The 11,095-nt window shown below is 44.2% G+C and overlaps 1 protein-coding gene across 1 annotated transcript in view; it reads right to left on the reverse strand.

Annotated features, from left to right (window-relative positions):
* The window catches only part of OSBPL10 (oxysterol binding protein like 10), a 175,187-nt gene that overhangs the window by 130,433 nt on the left and 33,659 nt on the right, over positions 1 to 11,095 (reverse strand). The window lies entirely within an intron of this gene.

Here is an 11,095-nt window from a genome sequence, read left to right on the forward strand (position 1 = left end):
ATTTTATCATAAAACTGAACCTGGAGGTTCAAAGGCACTCTGGCCTTGCTAATGAAAGTAATATGTATGAAAAAGCCTGGTATGTGCTTTATCTTTTGGGATGTCCAAGGCATGGTCCCCAGTTCCAGTGCATGAACACAAACATGGTCCCCAGTTCAAGTCCACCGCTATATTTAATATGCTATAGGTATCCTTGTAATCAAACACTGTTTAAAAGATGACTACTAACCTACTTCATAAGAACAAAAAAGTATCCCAATGATACTAATAACAATTTTTTTTTTAAATAAAGACACTGACCTGTAATTCATAAGACATGCTTGCTGAATTACTGTATTTGCTCAATTGTAAGACAAGGTTTTTCCCCAACACTTAACATGGGAGGTGGGGGGAAGCCCCTTGTCTTAGAATCAAGTACAGTGGTGATGGAGGGGCAGGCAGCTGCTGTGGCTCAGGCTCCAGCCCCTATCTAGGGTCAGTGCCACAGCCACAGCTGCCTGCCCCAACCCGCTACTCTCCTGCTTGCCCTTCTCCTTCCCCTGCTAACCCTTGCTCCACACCAGCAGTCTCCTTGCATGCTGCAGCCTGGGGCACTGTGTATGACCCCAGCCCCATAGCAGTGGTGCGCAGCATACGTGGCTGCAACAGAGGCTGGGGTGGAGCTGTGCTCAGTGCCCCAGGTTGCAGTGTGAACTGAGCCTGCCAGCACAAAGCAAGGGAAAGGAAACAAGGGGGGGGAGAAGAGGAGGCAAGCTGCTTTGACTTCCCCTTCTACCTGTCCTCCTGCAGCAGTGGGGGGCAGGGGTAATGAATTAAAGATGACCCTCCAATAATTAGATTTTATACATGGAAAATTATAACAATTTTATAAATTCTCCATGTATATAATCGAGTTAGTAGGGGGTCATCTTAGATTTGAGTAGATACTATTATTAACAGGAAATTTGTTAATGTTACTGCCTTTATAGGATTACTTTCTGAAGTAGTTTGGCACTTCTGTTACAAAATTCTCAGAGTAGCAATAAACATTTTAAGTTTTTGCTGGAAACCAAAGTAGGAATAGGTTTTAAAAACATTAAGAGATTGCTCTTTTAGAATGTGAACCACAAGGGAAGGACAGAAGAGAGAGAAAGCGTCCAAAACATGATCCATCACCCATTCATGATCTATTAAAAGTCTCCTCACTCCCGCAACTGCAACATAAGATTTCCACTATACCCACTTCTGATAATTTAAGAGTCTTGCTATTCCAGCTTCATTCAAAAGTATTTTATATTATAGAAAGTCTTAAGTACTTCAATATTCAGCTTGGCATGGATATGACCATAAGACATATTTGTCATTACATATATCAGAGTTACATGCACACAAATAAATCTGTAGTAGGGTTGGAGTATTATAGGCATGATGGTCCAGGAAAGTGTCTAAGAAGCAAATAATTTTTGTGATAGCTGTTATTGGACCAACTGTATAGTGGGGAGAGCTGCTGGACAAGCTTTTGGGCATCAAGTGCCTTTCCTCAGGAAAGGATACCTGATGCCCAAAAACTTGTCCAGTTATACAGCTAGCCCAATAAAAGCTATCACAAAAATCCTCCTCTCTCATAAACAGGTTATCATGAGATGGTCCATCATCACGTGATGCTACTTTCGGGTGGGTTTGATTTAAATCAAATCAATTTAAATCATTGCTCAGGAAGACTCAAATTTAATCAGTTTCCTATAAAAAGTGAATTCTTGTTGTTGGATATCCTTTATTAATTTAAGTTCTTGAAACTGCACTTGTGCGTACACAAACCTGCAGAGAGACAATAGGGCTGATGGGCGGGTAATTAGGTCTGTTACCTTTCATCTCCATATACTGCTGTTAACAAGGATATTTATCTCTGGAGACAAACTTTCCCTATGCCTGAAGAAGGGCATTTGTGCCCAAAAGCTTTCAAAGAACAATTTTTCCAACTATTTAGTTGGTCTAAAAGAAATCACATTTACGCAAAGAACCTTATCTGCCTATGATCTCTGGAGATACAAATCCACAGTTTGAGAACTTAAACTACGCATCACAGAGATGCTTAATGGGATCTTCTAGATCAGTGGTTCTCGACCTTTTTGGTACCAAGACCCATGGGCAATCCCAACCCAGTACCCCTCACTTCCAACCCGCTGCCCCCTGTGCCCAGTCTCCCAGTGTGCAGCGTAGGGGGCAACTGTGTGGGGTGGCAGGAGGGTGGTGGCAGGAGGCCCCCAAGCAGCCCCTTGCAGACAAACTTTTAGAGCCTGCCAGGGAAAAGCCATGGTTTCCCACATGTTTTTCTTTAAAGGAGAATCTATTTTTTAAGTTTGTCTCTGATCCTTTCATATATTCTTGTGACCCACTTCTATGTCACAACCTATGGGTTGAGAAACCCTGTTCTATACTGAGCACTGAGTCCCATTGGGTCAAGTGGTTTTCTTTAATCTTTACTAATCTACAGGGGAGCCTCTGGGAACCACATAAGATTCAGCCCCTAATATAGTCCATGGCCTGCTGTGACCTGTTTATAACAATTCTAAAAAGGTTACATTAATATATCACCTCAAACAGTATACAATTACAAGACATAATCCCTATTCCATGATGATATCTTTGAGCTTTAAACCACTGGCAACGCGTAGCGGATGCACACGGGTACACATACAGCCCCTGAGATTGGTGGTGCAGCCCCTGAAAGAAGCACCGCCGATGCTGCCAGCTGCATCAGCAGGCAGTCACCACTTGCCCCTCCCCCCCACCTCACTGCCAATACCATCGGAGGCGTCTGCAAGAGGTCGCTGATCGCCACGGGCCACTGCCAACAGCATCTGCAGGTGGTCGGCATCCACCACTCATCCCCCCCCAGACACCACCACAGCCGCCTGCAGGAGCTCCCCGCTTGCCACCACTGCCTGAGGGTGGTTGCCGTGCCCCCCCCAGCCTCCGGGGGCACACGTCGTTCATGCTTTAAACACATCTTAAATTAAAACTCTCTTTTTATATGTTTATTTTTTTAACAAAAAAACCAAACAATTGATTACATCAAAAAAATTGGATTTAAATAAAAATGCATTTTTTTAAATCATTGATTTTTATCCACCCTGGCTACTTTTGTCCATACTGGAAAGATTTTCTCAGTAATTAATGTAGTCACTTAGGATGGTCTATATTACATTAAACATCTCTGTTCAAGACCACTATGATTTTGTTTTTGCACAAGTAGCTGGCTTTGTTAAGGTTGTACTATTCTATTTAAGGCTTGAACCAAATATAACATGACCAGCAAGATAACATCTGAAAGCTCATTCCTTTCTGTCCTTTACAGCTAGTTATTGGCTGTATAACCATGAAGTAATGGCTGTCACTTTCATTCAAGGGCATTAAATCTAGACCTGACATGCTTAATTAACCCTAGTGCTAATTAATTAAAAAGCTATGACACTATGGTAATAGCTGCATTGACAGTAGTTTTAAAAAAGAAAAAAAAAAAAATCAATTAATAATCCACTTTACCAGGAGGAAGAAATGCAAGTAAATGAGGATAAAAGGACCAGTTACTTCAGCAAGAGATGTGTCACTTCAAAACTTGATGCTGCATCCCCTACATGCACAGAACTGCTGCTGCTATCAATGGGAGCTGACTGTAGTGCAACAAAACAATAGCACATAGGTCTAGATTTTGGCTACGTACACACATTCAAATACTTTGGGAGAATTCTCCCATGTTTGTTCTCCTGGTACAGAAACTTACCCAGAGCCATGTGTATAGGCATTCAAATACTGAGGCCCTGAAGAGTGGGAAGTTTGCAGTGTTAATACTGTGCAGCCAGTGGGGGAGGGGTGGGGGACGAGAGGAGGGAGGCTGTGTACATCTCCACATGCTCTGCAGGCTTCCTTAGTCTGCCTGGCAACAGTGGTAACCGTGCATAGGGCAGGCCTTATTGAGCAGTGTAGGTCAGCCAAAGTCAGCCTGTGCTTCCTTACAAGTACAATGTGGGGATTGTGAAGGGGTCATGTTCTGGTGCCTGCTGTAGCAGCAGTGTCCAGCAAGCCTCACAGTCTCCCTGAGGGGAAAGCAGGCATGCTGGAGGATTATGTTCTCCGAGACAAGCTATGGCATGTAGAGACATTCACTCTCCCAGGAGAAACTCTGGAGTGATTTAACCCTGGTTGTTCCCAGGTTATTTTTCTCCTGGAGTGGCCATTTTTACCCTGGGAGAAGAAGCCTGCATATACATACACTCACAATTTCTCCTGGGAGAGCAGCAACTCTCCGAAAAAAAACCTGACTGCCTGTACAAAGGCCAGTAATAAAGCGCACGCGCACACACACACACACACACACACACACACACACACACACGTCAACCAAATCCTGCACATACAATTGATTGTAGAGAGTTTACTGCAGTTACTAAACTAGATCATAGTAACTACGGTTAATACCTAGAAAACTAGCAATGCTGTTATTTTCCATGTGATAAATAGGAATCATCTTTAAAGAAAGAAATTAAATTTACTAGATCTTTGGGATTAATAGTACTGTTTAGACATAAAAACCATTGTCTGAAATAACAATACTGGATAATCTAGAACATTCATACTTGAAGATTTAAATCACATGAACATTTAATATGAGCATAATAATATATACTTTTAAAATATAAAACACTCATTAAGCTAGCTGTTCCTAGCACACCATATATAGCTTGCATGATAAACAGAGATTATTTTCCCCTTGTAAAAATTGACTAGAGGGACAAATCCAGAGTCAGTGAAGTGGCACAGCTGCACCCCTCCCTGCCCTTTCTGACCGTGTGGCAGGAACAGCAGCTCAGGAATTTAAGTCCCCCAAAAAGGTAAGAATTCTCCCCCACCCCTCCCTCCACTCCCCTCCCCTCCCCGGCCCACTGCTGCTCTGGGGTAAGGGGAGCTCCTGTCCCACTCCAGTCAGGCTGTGCAGGATCTCGGCTCAGCTCTGGACAGCAGCAGCAGCCACTGCTGCAACAAGCAGGTGGGTTCTCCCTCTGTCTGGTCCCCCAGATATTCCTTGCCAGCCCAGGAGTAGGCACAGGGAAGCCACACCTGCCCACCTGCCATCACCATTGTTCCAGGGTAAGTCCAGCCCCCACACAGCCCAGCTGGAGTGGCTCTAGAGCTCCCCTCACCCCTAAGACCGTAGTAGCAGCAGCTGAGGAATGGAGGGGGCGGGCAATGCACCTCTGAACAGGCAAGGGAAAGGGGTGGGAAATGACTCCCATCTGCTTTGAAGACTTAAAAAAGTACACAACTGTTGTGTACAACCTGTTGTGCTGTCTTCCAGCCCAGTGGTAGGGGGAGGAAAAGGAGGCTGGGAGCAGCAGGGACAACCACCCCTGCAGCAACAGTCACTGCTCCTGCACCGCCACCACCCCTTTATGTATAAAGTCAGAAGTGGATCTAGGATTTCATAATGTATCCAAAGGAGAATTTGTGAATGGAGTATTTTGATAATGGGTTTCCAGAACAAGATTCATGGTCTGTTTAAAAATAAAATATGTAAAATTTTCTTAGGGGAATAATATGCACACTGGGTATCCCCATGTCCTACTAACTCACAATAAATGCATAAAACCAAAATATAAGGCTACTGTACACAGTCATTCTGAACTGATCATAAACCCCAAGGGAATGAATGGAAGCTGAGAAAGCAAATAAGTTCACTTAATTTTCCTCAGAGGGAAACCACATTCTGCAAAGGTGCAATTCAATGTATTTTGATTTTCTTCTTGAAAAACTAACTCATATGCGAGAAGAGCAATCTAAAAGAAACACTGAAAAATGGTCCATGCATCATTTGTTACCTTTAGAAACATGAAGGAATTTAATTTTTAAAAATACAAGCAGTTTTTGAAAGCTTAGTTTAGTATTATTTGCATGTAGAATTCACAGTTTTGGGCAAGATCAGTACAGGTAAATAGTAATATGTTAGAAAAATGTATATAGCTTTTTTTTTTTTGCATTTCAATATCACCTCTAAGCAGTTCAGAAATCATTACCTATGCACTCTATGGGAAAAGCCTTACATATCATAATGTTGCCTTCAATTTTAAAATTTAGTTTGATTTCATAAACGGTATAGCAAATACTTTGATTCAGGGAACAAGGTAAAAAAGATAATTTTACAAGGTAAGCCAAGAATTCATAACTGTCCTTTTGCAACTGAGAAAGCAGCTACTGTAAATTTGTAACCTGCAAACAGCCTTACATCTTAGGGATAAGAGAAACTAAGATTTAAAACCTAATCATTACACTTCCCTGTTCCACAGTGAGCTCCTCCATTACCCTGTAGAAATTCAAATTACATATAAAAAAAATACTCTATCCTCACAATAGCTCAACTGGTATGTGAAAATCTGAAAGCAGGTTGCTATTATGCTAGGTCTGAGAGGTTATCCACCAAATTATATGTAGTTGCCAAGAACAAATATTTGCACTTCTAAAAGAATAAAGAAACCGGAGGAATAAGAGGCAGCTCACTTACCCACTGAAGCAGCAGGGGTGAGGATTTCATTTGTCCCTGTTTCCCCTTCCAGTTTACCAAATCCTAGAAGGGCTCTTCTGCTACCAAACCCCCATCATTCACACACTTTATCTTTATGGCAGAGAAAATAGTACACCAAAAGGGCTACAAAGTCAGCTTCAGTGCCCTTGCAACAGCATTTCCCAGCCTTCAGTGTAGTGAACATTGGGACATATAGGCATAGAACAAATGAGAAAAAAACTAAACAGACTTTAATTGCAGCGCAGTAGGCAACCTCTGCAGACTCCCTGCATTTCACTCACTCACTAGCTGCTTCCCAAGTCAGAGACCATCTCCCAATTCCCAACCTCCTCAGACTCCTGTTAAAAGTCTAACTTCTATCACTACATTCAGAACTCAGCGTTACCCAGGCATTAGGGTTAAAGGAGAGAAAAACAGGAAATACTTATTCCATCAGCTAAGCTAAGTTAGATCACTGACTATGTGTTACCTAGTAACATAAATAGAGGTGGTCAAGAGGGGCACCAAGTTAGAAAAGTCACTGGAACGCCCCCTCACCCCACCCCCATGTGTGGCGGGGTCCATATCATGGCAGCAAGAACAGCCCCATAGCTTCATGCCAGGAACTCCTAAACAGTCTCTGGCTGCTGCTGGTAAAGCTGCTGCTTTAAGAGCAAGAGCCAAGGGAGACAGAGCTTGCAGTGGTGGCAGCAGCAGCTCAGCTGGGGGACTGTTTAGAAGTTCATGGCATAGATAAGACTGCTGCACCCCAGCCCCCACTCTCCCAAAAGGTTTGCCCAGAGTGCCAATTCTGCTTGTAAACTCACTGTTGTTACCTACATGCTGGGGACAAGGACAAGAATACACACACCAGCAGCTGGTAACCAAAGTCAACAAAAATTCACCTGAAAATAAAATGGCAAAATGTTTCAATAGTAAGGGATATTGGAAAATGCTGCTAAGAAAAGTGGTTACTTCTCCATAATTATATGAATCTAAGAGATTACCATCCTCTAATCAAGACGGGATCTTTCTTAAATGTATCCTTTAGTCGAGTCACAACTTCCTGGGTTAGACAAAGGACTTAGTATACTAAACTATGAACTGTGTAATGAAATAATTAAACGAGAGCAACAGCATGGTTTCTCTTTTTTTAAACAAACAAACAAAAACAAAGAAAGAGACCATTCCATCAGTCTGTAGGTAACATCAACACTCATCTTCCTCTTTTCTTCTCAGCAGTCCTTATTACTCACTTTGGGCACCTTTACACGTGCTCCAGGGGTGGAGGCTGGGGGCACTTTAATTAGAACAGTTCTCTAATTAAAGCACTACAGCGCCTCGTATCTCAGCAACCCCAAGGAACTTTAGTTCAAGCACCCTTGCCGGCATTATGAAGTACAAGGATGCTGACACATGAGATGCTGGAGCAGCAATTACCACACTCCAGCACACTCTATTAATCAATTCTGCTCTGACGTGCTGTAATTATAGCGCATCGAAGCAGCCTCCCAACACATCTGCAGGCACCCTTTGATCCAGATCCCAGGAAATTTAAAAAGAGAGTCCTGTGATGAATCCTGTAATACTTGCACCCACCACATGCATAATTTCTGGTCTTTTTTAAGCATCCCGATGAACATACAAAAGCTGTATACATTCTAAACAAGGCATCTGACTGCCCATTAAAATATTCTAAGCAGATCTGCAAGATTATAACAATAAACAAACTTTCATAGATTTCATAGGCATTAGGGCTGGGAGGGACCTCAGAAGACCAAGTCCAGCCCCCTGCCCCAGGGGCAGGAATTCAGCAACGATCGTAGGATCCCAGCAAGATAAAACAGCCAAATGTCTCTTGAAGGCGTTCAAAGTACTTGAACCACCTCTGGCAGCAGTCTATTCCAAACTTTGGGGGCTCGGACAGTAAAGAAGTTCTTCCTTATGTCCAGCCTGAAATGGTCATGGAGGAGTTTCTGACTGTTCAGCCTGGTCATACCTTGGGGCGCTCTGGTGAACAGACGTTCCCCCAGATCCTGGTGAGCACCCCAATAAGTTTATAGGCAGCCACCAGATCACCCCTGAGCCTGCACTTTTCCAGGCTGAAGAGTCCCATGGCTCAGCCTCTCATCATAAGGTCTGTTTTCCTTACCTCTGATCATGCACGTGGCTCTCCTCTGGACTCTCTCAAGCTTCTCCACATCCTTTTTGAATTGTGGAGCCCAAAACTAGATGGAGTACTCTAGCTGCGGCCTCACCAAGGCCGAGTACAACTGGAGAATGACGTCCTGGGATTTGCTCGAGAAACATCTATAGATGCAAGCCAGCATTTTGCTCGCTTTACTAGCCGCAGCATCACATTGAAGGCTCTAATTCATCTTGTGCTCAATCATGACCCCCAAGTCCCTTTCATCTGTACTGCTAGCCAGCGTAGCACTGCCAAGCCTATAAGCATGCTGCAGGTTTTTCTTCCCAAGGTGAAGAACCTTGCATTTTTCGATGTTAAACACCATCAGGTTCTCGTCCGCCCATTTCCGAAGCCTGTCAAGGTCAGCCTGGATCACCCTCCTGTATAGACACCCTCTAGGTATGGATGCTTTACCCCAGAGTTTGGCATCTTTGGCGAACTTGGCCAGTCCGTTTCCGATACCAATGTCCACATCATTAATTAAGATGTTGAATAGTGTAGGCCCAAGGACAGAGCCTTGAGAGACCCCACAGGTCACAGGGCACCATGATGATTAACTTCTGTCAACCACCACCCTCTGGGTCCGACCACGGAGCCAAATCCCCCAGCCACCAGATCATGGTAAGGCCGAGGCCGCAGTTAGCCAGTTTTGCTAAGAGGTGATCATAGGATACCAGATCAAAGGCTTTTTTAAAGTCAAGATATAGGACATCAATCTCTTCTCCCTTGTCCAGGTGATACGTCACCTGGTCATAAAATGAAATAAGATTGGTCAAGCAAGACCTACCCACAACAAACCCGTGCTGGCTATCCCTCAGGATACTGCCATTGGCCTGTCTGTTAAAAATGGCCTCTTTAATAATCTTTTCTAAGGTCTTCCCAGGGATAGAGGTCAGGCTGATGGGCCCATAGTTTGCCAGATTCACTTTCCTCCCTTTCTTGAAGATAGGTACCACATTGGCCTTCTTCCAGTCTTTGGGCACTTCACCAGAGCACCAGGAGTTCTTGAAGATCCGTGCCAGGGGCTAGATCCTTGATCCTAGCCAGCTCCTTGACTACCCTGGGGTGTAAACTGTCAGGTACAACTGACTTGAAGGTATCCAGCCTCTCAAGGCTGACCTGCTCCACCGGGCTTTAAACTAAGCCCACCGGGGGATGGGGGGACCACCATCATGAGGTGGTCCCCCCATCCTTCATGAGGTCAGCATTGATGGAGGGTAAGGAATCTCCCTCACCCGGGCCTCCCCGTCCCATAATGGGCAGGGGTATCCCATGGGACTGGTGAAAGACCAACACAAAGTACCCATTTAGCACGTTGGCTTTTTCCTGGGCATCAGTTGTCAGTTGTCCCATCTGGTTTAGCAGGGGTTCAATGTTGCCCTTATTTTTCCTCCAGCTCCCCACGTATCTAAAAAAGGACTTTTTATTGTCCTTGATATTTGTAGCTAGCTAGAGTTCCGTCGCAACCTTGGCTTTCCTGGTTCGCTCCCTGCAGGTCCGGACCAGCGCAGAATATTCCTCCTTGGATGTGGATCCAGTCCTCCATCCTTTGTAGGTCTTTCTTTTTAGACGTAGGAGGTCTGCTAGTTCCTTCCAGAGCCAAGGGGACTGCTGTGCCCTTTTGCTGCCTTTCCTCCGAGATAGAATAAACTTTGCTTGTGCATCCAGAATCGCTCCTTTAAGGAGCGACCACTCGTCCTGAACTCCCCTCCCCTTTGGGTTGTGGCCCTTTAGGGCCTGACTGACAAGCCTCCTGAGCTTGTCAAAGTCAGCTTTCCTGAAGTCAAGGACTTCTGTATTGCTGACTGACTCGCCAGCTTTACAGCAGATGGTGAAAGTGATCAGCTCGTGGTCACTGTCACCCAGCTTCCCTTCAATTGTTAGGTCGTTGATTAGGTTGTCCCCCGTTGCCAGAACCAGGTCAAGCAGTGCTTTACTTCTCATTGGCCCGTAGAATTCTTGCATCAGATAGACCCCATCCACGCACGAGAGAAAGCTTTGAGACCACTCAGACTTGGCCGAGTGGTCTTCCCACAAGATGTCTGGGTAGTTGAAGTCTCCCATTGTCAGGTTTGACCTAGAAACCACTATATAAAGCCCAAGCAAAAGTCTCTGTTATGTAACTAATGTCCATTTGCAATGATAAGGAGGAGACAGTCTTAGATAAAAGAGGCTTAAAAACAAAAGCAGAATCAGAGGACTAGGACAAAGAGCTAATTTAAATATTAAGAATCACACCCCTAGGTGGGGAGAAAGTATGCTAATGAAACATACATGTATGTAAATGAGATACATAGCTAAAACACAGGTATAGAGACATGCTCAGTAAAGAACTCCTTGCGTCACTCCCTTATAACCAATTAGCAAACAAG

The sequence above is a fragment of the Alligator sinensis genome, unplaced genomic scaffold, assembly GCF_000455745.1.
Source record: "Alligator sinensis unplaced genomic scaffold, ASM45574v1 scaffold181_2, whole genome shotgun sequence".
NCBI classification, from domain to species: Eukaryota; Metazoa; Chordata; order Crocodylia; family Alligatoridae; genus Alligator; species Alligator sinensis.